Here is an 11354-nt window from a genome sequence, read left to right as displayed (position 1 = left end):
AAAGCTTGCTAGCTGTTAGAAAAGAAAAAAGCCCAGAAACGAGTGGATGTGATTCTACTGAGCTGGAGCTACAAAAAAACCTTGGTTATGTAGGGAAAACCTGGCTAGAAGAAAAACATATATATACCAGCACCAGATTTGAAATAGCAACGGCAGTTACTACAAAAGACTGCTGACATAAGCCTGATGATGGCAGATGGGATTCTGTCAAAACGTCGCTTCTACCCTTTTAGGGATATATCCACAATTACACGGGAAGAAACCCGAAATATTAACCATACACACATACATACCGGTGAAAACTTACATAAACATACATACATACATACATACATACATACATACATACATATATATATATATATTCTTACTTTTCGTAGGTTTTATGTGTGTTTTTCCTTTTAGCCAGTTTTTTTCTACGTAATCAAGATATTTATATATTCTTTCTTTTTCATATATATATGCAGGCAGCCCAGGTTCGAATCCAAGTAAGGGAAATAGATCTATACCAGTCTCCCTTTATTTCTTTATCAGTAAAATATATTTGGTATAAAAATGGTTTGTTGTGGATGCAACTGCTTGAGGGCTCCTGGGTTGCAGCTGAAAGGCAAAAGAGAGCAGAATGCTCTCTCCCACATGTTGGAGTAGACCAGGTGTCTCGGTAAAACACTTAATCTTTCCCCTGGCTCAGGCTGATAAAGGGAGGAGAACTTGTGGCTCAGTGGGTAATACAACTGCCTAGCATGCAGGCAGCCCAGGTTCGAATCCAAGTAAGGGTAAGGCTGGCTGATGAGAGCTAAGAAGCTTGAAATAGATCTATACCAGTCTCGCTTTATTTGTTTATCAGTAAAATATAGTTGCTGCATCTGTTTAGAAGTAGTCAGAAGTGTTGTATTTACCTCACTGAAGACCAGAAACTACTTGTCTTCTTCCATTTCTACCTCCATTTTCTATGGACAGAGAGTCCTAACACATTTTCTTTGGCATTCCTTTTCTTCTGCTTAGTCTCTGCCTCAGTCCAAATGTGTGGAAAGTTGCCATCCTGGATTTGTCAAGAGGGCTCGAGAAGGAGAGCCAGTTTGCTGCTACGACTGCCTTCCTTGTCCGGAGGGGACCTTCTCCACTCAGGAAGGTGGGTCACACTGAGGAAAATGGGAGGCTTTGTGGAACTGGATCCATCCAGAGGATTTTCATGAAAGTGCAAGTTAAAAGACAGATTGAAGCTCACATGGGTTTTTATTTTTAACCTGCACAATTTCTTATCTAAAAGGAAGTAAATCAAAAAGATTTGGAAGGAGGGATTGGCAGACTGGGCAAGCTTTACTAACAGCAGAGGAAATACCTCTTCTGCTTTTTAGTTTGGATATGTGCTGCTAAATTTATCTTTCTAGGAACATCTGAGTTCTTTGAAATTTTATGAATTGTTTTAGGTCCACTTTCTGAAAGACCTTGCAATCCACTGTATATTGGATCCTCCCCTTGAGGATCACTGAAAAGTTGCCACAGGTCCATAATGTGGTGCTGTGGATAGTTATGGGGGGAACTCATTACACAAATAGTCTGCCAGTCATGTAGATTGATTGATCGATTGATCAATCAATCAATCAATCAATCAGAATAGAATAGAATATAATAGAGCTGGAAGGGACTTTGGAGTCTTTTAATCCACCCCCTATACCCTATACCATTTCAGACAAGTGACTGTCCACTCTCTTCTTAAAAACCTCCAATGTTGAAACACCCACAACTTCTGGAGGCCAGCTGTTCCACTAGTTAATTGTTGTCATTGTTAGTAAGTTTCTCCTTAATTCCATATGGCTTCCAGATGTTACAGGATACTGTAGGTATCCTCCAAGTCCAGGATATTAACGGCCGTGTGGCAGGATTCAGGATGTTTGCCTAAAACGATTATTTGATTCATTATTAACCTCTAATAATATAGGTTGTTATGAAGATTCTACACATTACACAGGAAATAATTAACATCCTAGGACTTCCCCCAACTTCATATACTTAGCTATATTTTTTTAAAAAAATATCCTTCTTATGCTCTTTTTAATGAAATAGCTAAGAAATACTTCTTGGAAAATGCCCATGGTAACAGCTGTCATCCAAAAAGGGTATTTCTTGAAATGTAAAAAAAAACAGTATATTAAAGAAATATTGCTTTTTTGCTTTCTCAGATACAGAAAAATGCACCAAGTGTCCAGACGATAAATATCCAAATGAGGCCAGAGTCCAATGTATGTCCAAAGTTATAACTTTCTTGTCTTATGAAGAATATCTGGGCATCATTCTGGTCTCTTTTGCCCTACTCTTCTTCCTAACCACAGATCTTGTTTTAATCATCTTCACTAAATACAGAGAAACTCCCCTTGTCAAAGCCAACAACCGGGACCTCTCCTACATCCTCTTGGTCTCCCTCCTGCTTTCCTTCTTGTCTTCTTCTCTCTTCATTGGTCAACCAAGGAAAGCCACCTGCCTTCTCCGACAAACGGTCTTCAGCCTCATCTTCTCTGTTGCCATTTCTTCTCTCTTGGCCAAAACCATCACGGTGGTGTTGGCCTTCCTGGCCACAAAACCAGGAAACCGAGTGAAGAGATGGTTGGGGAAGAGCTTGGCCAACTCCATCATCCTTTCTTCTTCTGCTGTCCAAATTCTCATCTGCTCCATCTGGCTGGGAGTTTCTGCCCCCTTCCCTGACTCTGACCTCCACTCCCAGCCTGGAGAGATCATCCTGCAATGCAACGAAGGGGCCGTTGTCATGTTCTACGTCACCCTCAGCTACATGGGCTTCCTGGCTGCCATCTGCTTCACAGTGGCTTTCCTGGCCAGGAACCTGCCTGGGGCCTTCAACGAAGCCAAGCTGATCACCTTCAGCATGCTGGTCTTCTGCAGTGTCTGGGTGACTTTTGTGCCCACCTACCTGAGCACCAAAGGGAAATCCATGGTGGCTGTGCAGGTCTTCTCCATTCTGGCCTCCAGTGCTGGTCTGCTGGTCTGCATCTTCATCCCCAAGTGCTACATTATCCTTCTGAGGCCAGACCTCAACACAAAGGAGCAGCTCACAGCCAGAACAAATTAAAAACATGAGATATGACACCATTGTGATATTGGAAGAATTGTTAGATTTTCTTTTATTTGAAAGGAGATATTAATTCTTTCCATTTAGATCGTATGCAGGAAAAGAAAAGAAAAATCTGTTTCAAAATGGAAAACTGTTGAATGATTGGAATTCTTGTAGCTCCCTTTCTTTTCAGCTCAATAAATCTTGCTAAAGAGAACTCTGTGAAAATCATTCAGAGGAATTTGCTGCTCAGCAACAGCTACTAAATATGACACCTTATAAAAAATATGAGCACTTCAGTGGTGGGTTCCTCCCGGTTCGGTCCGGTTGGGCCGAGCCGGTAGCGGTGACGATATGATGTCACCGAACCGGTTCTCCACCCCCCCGCCCTCCCACCCCCCCATGTTATTCTTACCTTTTATTTGGTCCCACCCCCAATCTATTGCTGCCTCCTGAGTCCCAGCTGATGACTAGAGGGAAAAAAACTGTTTAAACTCTTGCCGCGGGGCTTCAAAGGGCCGTCCTACTGCTGATCAGTGTTAAAAGCAAACAAATGAGTCGGGTCGTAAGTGCGAGGACCTTCCAGAAATGACTCTGACCAGCTAGCCACGCCCACCTAGTCCCATGACCTCCAAGCCACACCCACAAAATAAGCCACGCCCACAGAACTGGTACTAAAAAAATTTAGAACCCACCCCTGGAGCACTTGTTCCTACTGACAGCAGCTAAAAGTGTGTGTGAGAGAGAGAATGAGTAGGACAAGAGGCCAGGAGGAAGCTGTGGGAACCAAGCACAAGCCTGGTTGCCTGATCACCTCCGTGAAAATGCCAGAATGATATCAATTGCCATGTTTGACTGGCTCTCAGCTGGGGAGGCAAATCTTCATCACTCTTATATAGTTCTTTCTTGATTTCCTCATAAAAACCTCCTTTGCAGAAAGAATTCAGCAGAACAACTGTCTGGGATTTCAGTTTGGGATTGTTTTTATTTTGGTATGTATTTCACACCAAAATAATAAGAAATAAATGAAGTAAATAAAAAATAAAGTGTATAAAGAAATTTCCACTGTATTTTTTTTTTCCTTCATCAACCAGAGAAATAAAATAGCAGTTTTCAGGCCCTTTAATTTTCCTCTCTACAATTTCTACCTAAAGCATTTTCTCTGCTCCTCTTCCAAGCTTGTCTTGTCTGTGAAGGGCTGGAGAAGATGCCCAGAGAAAGGGGAGCTGGAGACTCTCCCCAGGAGGAGGTTGAGGGGATCCTGTCTAAAGGCAGCCGCATCACTGACCAGGTGACAAACCTTCAATGCTGCATAATATTCATCCAGGTCCAAGATGGGGGTGAATAGAGGGGGGGGGACTTCCAGGTTTCTAGTAAGAGGCACCCATGGAAGCTGTTCTGCTCTCCAACCACACAGGTTGCTCTTCAATTGGGAATCTGTTTAGGTCTCAGAATGGCTCCTAATTGTGAATGGAATCTCTCTGAAAATCCCATTTTAAAGATAATCGGAAAAGCTCTGATGGATCAGACCAAGATCAGTCTAAGATTCACAGTGACCACAAAGATCCCTCTGGTTCTCCCACAAGCAGAAGGCAGAGAGACTTATGGCTTTGCCCAACATGGAACAGGCATTTCCCCACAATTTCACTTTCCTCCATCATCCCACACAATATTGGACACTCAGCCATCTCACAGTCTAGGAATCCCCAATTCTGGTATTTGGGAAAATATTTCCAAGATTCACACACCCAATCAAAAAGGACTAAGGCGGGACTGGAACTCAAAGGTCTCCTGGTGATTGGCTGAAAGTCCTCCAGAAAGTTTTCATGCCTAAGGGAGGATTAGAACTCAGAGCCTCCTAGACCTTGGCTCAAACTCACCCAGCTGGCTTTCATGCCTAAGGCAGGACTAGAACTCACAATCTCCTAATGATTGTCTCAAAGTCGCCCATTTGGCTTTTATTCTAAAGCTGGTTTTAAAAGTTTAGTGAGTGGAGCAAAGTCCCTTGGCTGTCTTTGGTTCTCGCACCCTCCGCAGGCGGTCTGCCTGAAGCCCTTCCCTCCCATCGCCTTGTCCCCGCAGAAGCCTCCTCCGCGCTGGCCAGGAGCCCCACCAGACTCACGAGTGACTCAATGGGTTCCTCCCAGCTCAGCTGCAGGGATGGAGGGGATGGGCTTCCTGAGCCTCTTCCTCCTGGGCCACATCGGGGCTCCGTCTCCAGAGGCTGCGGAGAGAGAGAAGCGGAGAAAGTGGGAGGGGGGAGACTCTGCCCGGAGACTTGCACAATTGTTACTTCAGGGGCCAATCGGGGTTCTGGGGGGAGGAAGTTCCAAAGGGCCACAGAGGGTGTTGGGGTCTATTGGAGGGAATGGGGAACTCTGCAGGGGCCACAGAGCTCCCCCCGAAAGAATGGGGCCCCAACCCCTGGCCTTCTTTCCACCTTCCTTCCTTCCTTCTCCCCATCAGTTGGGCACTTTGGGGGGAAAGAGATTTTCCGCCTTTGGAATCCGATCTTTTCACACATCATGTACCGGACAGCCTCTCTCCTTCCCAGCTGCCCCGTCTGCCTCCCATGTCCCACCTCCCAAGAGAAATCTCCCAGGAAATGAAGGGAAGCCAGCCAGTGTTATGAAAGGAGTGGGCCAGAGGATCCAGGACAGAAAGCAGCAGGAGGGGAGATGATGGACTGAGGGGGACCTGATAGATCCACTTGATCCCATTAACCTTGGACAGAGAGAGATTCAAAGGGGCCTGCAAGAAACTCCTGCAGTCTTCACAGTTGAAGGATAGGAAGCCAGTTAAGCATCCCTTCCCTTCGTTTTCTCTTCCATCCCTCCTTCCCTCCTCTCCCTCCCTCCTCCTCCTTCTCTTCCTCTCTCCCTCCTTCTCTCTCCCTTTCCCTCTCCCCCTCCCTTTCTCTTCCCTTCCCCCTCCTTAAGACAGTTAGCAGATTAAAGACCTTCTGTGTGCTGAGCTTCTTGGGAACCTTGGAGGTCCTTCCCTCCATTTTCCACCCCCATTTCCCCCCTTCTTTTGCGCCAGAGACTTTCCCTGAGGCCTCTCAGAATCCCCCTTTTAGCTTCTCTTCAAAGGTCCCCAGTTGCTGAGGGGTCTCTGAGGGGGCACCCTCAGCCTCTCCCCACCGCTGGATCAATGACTAGGACATATCACAAAATGCCAGGAAACCTTTCCTGGGCTGACTTTGTCTGGTGCTGCTTCAAGGGGGCTCCCTCTGGGGGTCTGCCCAGCCCTTCAAGGGAAGGAAGGCCTCGCATTGGGAGCCCCCTCCTTGTTGAAGGGGCTGAGGAGGATCCCCGTAAGGAAACAGATCTGAAGGGTCACAAATCATCTACATACACCTCACTTTTAAAATTAAAGTTAAGATCAGGAGAGATCCCAGTCCATCCTTCCTTGCCCAGAATGTCTTCTCCTCCACCTTTGGCCCTTTGCCTTTTCTATGGAGAGGGGGAAGAGGACGGAGGGCAGCAGGAAGCCTAGAGAAAGCCCTGAGATGCCCTCACCCACCCCGGATTTTCTAAAAAAGCTTCTGGAGGCCATAGAAACCTTCATGGAAATCCCCTTTCATGAAGACTGGCGCTCTGCTTTGCAGCACCCGAACTCTTGACTGCATCTTTGCTTTCGGCATTTAGTTTTTACATCCAAATCGGCTGGCAGAGACCTTGATGGATGCATGTCAATCTCTGGTCCCCAATCCCCTTCTTAAAGGCAGATCAATGGTAGGATGGAGGAAGAAGACTAAGGAGACCTCAGCTCTACATGGATGTCTCTTCTGATCAAAGTTTCAGGAAAAAGGCTGGGACTAGCAATAGGCTTTATCGTTTGAATTTTAATTGACCCATCACAGTTTTCACTATTGTGACTGTTCCTCTAGCTCCTTTAGGACAGGAATATGATTTATTTGCTTACCATAATTTGCCCCGGCTGTTCAACAATTATCCCAAAGGATCATTAATCTTCATCTCTCTTATATAATTCTTTGTTGATTTCCTCATAAAAACTTCCGTTGCAGAAAGGATTCAGCAGAACAGCTGTCTGGGATTTCAGTTTAGGATTGTTTCTTTTTTGGTATGTATTTCACACCAAAATAAATAAATAAACAAAGTAAAGTAAAAAATGAAAAGTGTAAAGAATTTTCCACTGTGTTTTTTTCTTTCCTCAACCAGAGAATTAAAATAGCAGTTTACAGGCCCTTTAATTTTCCTCTCTACGATTTCTACCTAAAGCATTTTCTCTGCTCCTCTTCCAAGCTTGTCTTGTCTGTGAAGGGCTGGAGAAGATGCCCAGAGAAAGGGGACCTGGAGACTCTCCCCAGGAGGAGGTTGAGGGGATCCTGTCTAAAGGCAGCCGCATCACTGACCAGGTCACAAACCTTCAATGGTGTATAATATTCATCCAGGTCCAAGAAGGGGGTGAATTGAGGTGGGGGGGGGACTTCCAGGTTTCTAGGAAGAGGCACCCATGGAAGCTGTTCTGCTCTCCAACCACACAGTTTGTTGATCAATCGGGAATCAATTTTTATGTCTTATAATGGCTCCTAATTGCAAACAGGATCCCTTTGCAAATTCCATTCTAAGGAGATAAGAAAAGCTCTGATGGATTCGACCAAGATCAGTCTAAGATTCACAGTGACCACACAAATTCCTCTGGTTCTCTCACAAGCAGAAGGCAGAGAGATTTGTGGCTTTGCCCAACATGGAACTTGTCTTTTCCCACAATTTCACTTTCCTCCATCAAACCACACAATATTGGACCATCTCACACTCTAGGAATCCCCAATTCTGATATCCCACATCAATCTCAGAACATTTTTCCAAGTTTCACTCCCCCAATCAAAAAGTACTAAGGCAGGACTGGAACAGAGGTGGGTTTCAGCAGGTTCTGACCAGTTCTGGAGAACCGATAGCGGAAATTTTGAGAAGTTTGGGGAACTGGTAAATTGCACCTCTGACTGGCACCACCCCCAATTATTCTCTCCCTCCAGAATCCCAGCTGATCAGGAGGAAATGGGGATTTTGCAGTAACCTTCCTCTGCCACGCCCACCAAGCCAAACAACCTCTAGTTCTTGCATCTTGTAGCATTTTTATGTTAATTTTTGCTCTCTTTCCTTGCCACACATATTTCCATGTTATTTTCTTCAGCTCTTCAAAGTATTTTGTCTCCAGTTTTATTGGTATAGTTTGAAATAAAAATAATATTTTTGGTAATACATTCATTTTTATTAATGCTATTCTATGTCAGCGTCTCACCGCTGGCATAGAGAGGAGAGAGATAAGCCCTGAACTTTTGCCTGCTAAATCCCTTTGAAGCTGGGTCGTCGTGGAAATGAAGGGAGGGGGGACATTCCTGTGAAATGACGAGACAAGAAGTCAGTGGAGTGACTTGGAAGATAGCCAATGAGAAGCAGATAATTGGGGATCAGAAAGGGAGGGATTGGGGGACAAAAGGTCAGTCTTGTCCGCATCGAGTCATGATCCGGTTGCTGTGCTCAATTAAAGAGAAGATTTCCTTAAAGATTGGCAGTTTGGAAATTCATTTATTTTGAGATAACATCGAAGTCTGACATTCTACCCATTAGTGATAATTGCAAGATTCTCCATTTCTCCAGTCTGTTTTGATTTGTTTTTTCAGTTTATAATGATTGTCTTCCTTGAGCATTGCACATCTTGATGTCAGATGGATGCCCAAATATTTCACTTTCTTCACAATTTGGATGTTCAGTTTCTCCGTCATCTCCTTCTTTTGATTTTCTCTCATATTTTTAACTAATATTTTTGTCTTATCTTTGTTGATTTTCAGTCCTGCTACTTTCCCATATTCTTCTATTTGCTCTAATAGGTTTGGCACTGTCTCTATTGGAGCTTCCATGATAAACACCAAATCATCCGCAAATTCTTTTTTGATTCTCATTCCTTTTATTTCCTTTTCTTGTCTCACTTTTCTATTTAAAACCTCTAATGTCAATATAAATAATAACGGAGATAAAGGGGATCCTTGTCTTGTTCCTTTTCTGATTTCTATTTTCTTTGTCATTTCACCTTTGCTGCTTGGTCTCTCTATATAGTTTGGATCATATTTTTGAATCTGTCTCCAAAATCCATCATTTTCAACTGTTTTATCATAAATTGCCATAATTCACGTTATCAAACGCCTTTTGTGCATCTGAAAACAGCAGCACTATTTGCTTCTCTGAGGGTAATTCATCATATTCTGATTCTGGGGAGCCAGGAGGGGATAGAGGGGAGAAGCTCTGGCCTTGGGACTCAGGGGCTCAGCCGGCCTGAGGGGGAGACAGGGAGGCCCTGAGGAAACTCCGGGGCTTAAACCAAGATGGGCTTTATTCAAGCAGCCAAAAGAAGAGATTAAGTTCCACACACAGAACAGAGTCTGAAAAGGGATGAAAAAAGCCACAAAGAGAATTCTAGCTACATCCAGTTTCCTCCTTTCCCTCTTTCTACTGGAGGTTCCCACCACAAAATGGAGGAGGCTGCGCTTTAGCTGTCCCTCTCACTGCCTGTAGGGGGCAGCCTATACTCTGGTCTTTAAGTGTTCTATCCCCGTCCCCACACACACACACAAACAGCCAGCCGGGGGTTAAAGAATTACTTGGCACACACAAGGTTCGTTATCAGGAACTTGGCAGCAATACGATAACCGTCTGCCAAGTGCTTTACTTCAAGAAGAAGGAGTTTTCCTCCACCAGATAAACACCAACAAATACACACAGTTTTCAAAACAGTCCAGCTCAAACAGAAACCTTCAGCAGATTCAGGCGTTGTACAAAGTGACTAGCCAGAAGTTAGCTTTGTCCGTCACAGAGTCTAAATGGCCACCACACTCTCTTATATAGCCTGTGAGGTGTGGTCCAGTGACTCAGCTTAATCCCTGGCACGCCTCCTCATCTGCTGCAAACGTTTATCTCGCCTTCATTGGCGTGGATCCTTAGAAATAGAATAGAACTAGAATAGGATAGAATAGAGTAGAAACAGGAATGGAATGGAATGGAATGGAATGGAATGGAATGGAATGGAATAGAATAGAATAGAATAGAATAGAATAGAATAGAATAGAATAGAATAGAATAGAATAGAATAGAAACAGGAATGGAATGGAATGGAATGGAATGGAATGGAATGGAATGGAATGGAATGGAATAGAATAGAATAGAATAGAATAGAATAGAATAGAATAGAATAGAATAAGAAATATTCTAGAAAGAAAAATTTTCTGTTTTTATTCCACAGACTTTGCCTGAGACCTTCCAGGATCTCTATCTGGGCTTGCAACCCCTTCCTCCTGGAAGGCCCAGAGCTGCCAAAGGGGCACCCCTGGCCTCTCCCCACAGCTGGGCCAAAGATTGTGACATCGTAGCCCGTGTCATAGAAGGTCTCCTGGGCTGCTCTGGGTCACCCAAGGGGTTGAGTGCTGAAGGCATTTCCTCTGTGACAATGGCAGGCAATTTCCTACAACGGATGAGAATGAAGAGGAAGTTCTCAAATAGAGGTAGGGTGAAATTAAAAAGAGGCTTATTATAACACTTGACTTTAGCAGTTAGAATAGTCATTACTCAACCCTGTAATGAAAAGGAAGGGAAAGTCTACAAATAGAGGTAGAATACAATTAAAAAACAACACTATCTCCTTAACTTGAGCAGGAAGGGTGAAGAGTTTAGATGCCAGAAGTATCAGCTGGCTCCTAATATTGGGGAATAAAGAACCCAGATCAAACCGTGGCTGAAAAAATGAATGTCTTTAATCGCGGTCAATAAGTTTGTGTTTTTAAAGAAGTCTATTTTTTTCCCCAGTGGTACCAGAAGAGCCGCTGGACTTGGGCTTATGGAGGCACACGGAGGTATATAATATATAGTTCCAACCCATCTATAGGACTAGCTGTAGGATGGAGCAGCAGGCTGATTTGGAAAAGCTTAAGCAGGGTTGGGAGACCACCAGGAAATGCCAGGGGTAGGTTGAGAAGAAGGCAGTGGCCAGCCTATCTTGCTATGAAGAAAAGGTGGGGCTTTAATGACTTTGAGCCAATCAGTAAGTGACTCTGAGTCCTAGTCCCGCCTTAGGCATCAAAGGTGGCTGGGGGCTTTGAGCCAATCACCAGGAGGCCCCGATTTCAATTCCCAGGGCCCAGCTAGGACTTCAGGGCCAGACTCTATGCTGCCCCCTACAGGCAGTGAGTCTTAGCTGAACCCTGGCAAGAGGGAGGGGCTGTGATGGGGGGGGAGCTCTCTGTGTCCAGGAGTTTCTCTCCTTTGCTCTC

This window comes from Pantherophis guttatus, chromosome 15 (assembly GCF_059756535.1).
Source record: "Pantherophis guttatus breed Tessera chromosome 15, ASM5975653v1, whole genome shotgun sequence".
Classification (NCBI taxonomy): domain Eukaryota; kingdom Metazoa; phylum Chordata; class Lepidosauria; order Squamata; family Colubridae; genus Pantherophis; species Pantherophis guttatus.
Note: the sequence above shows the minus strand (reverse complement) of the source record.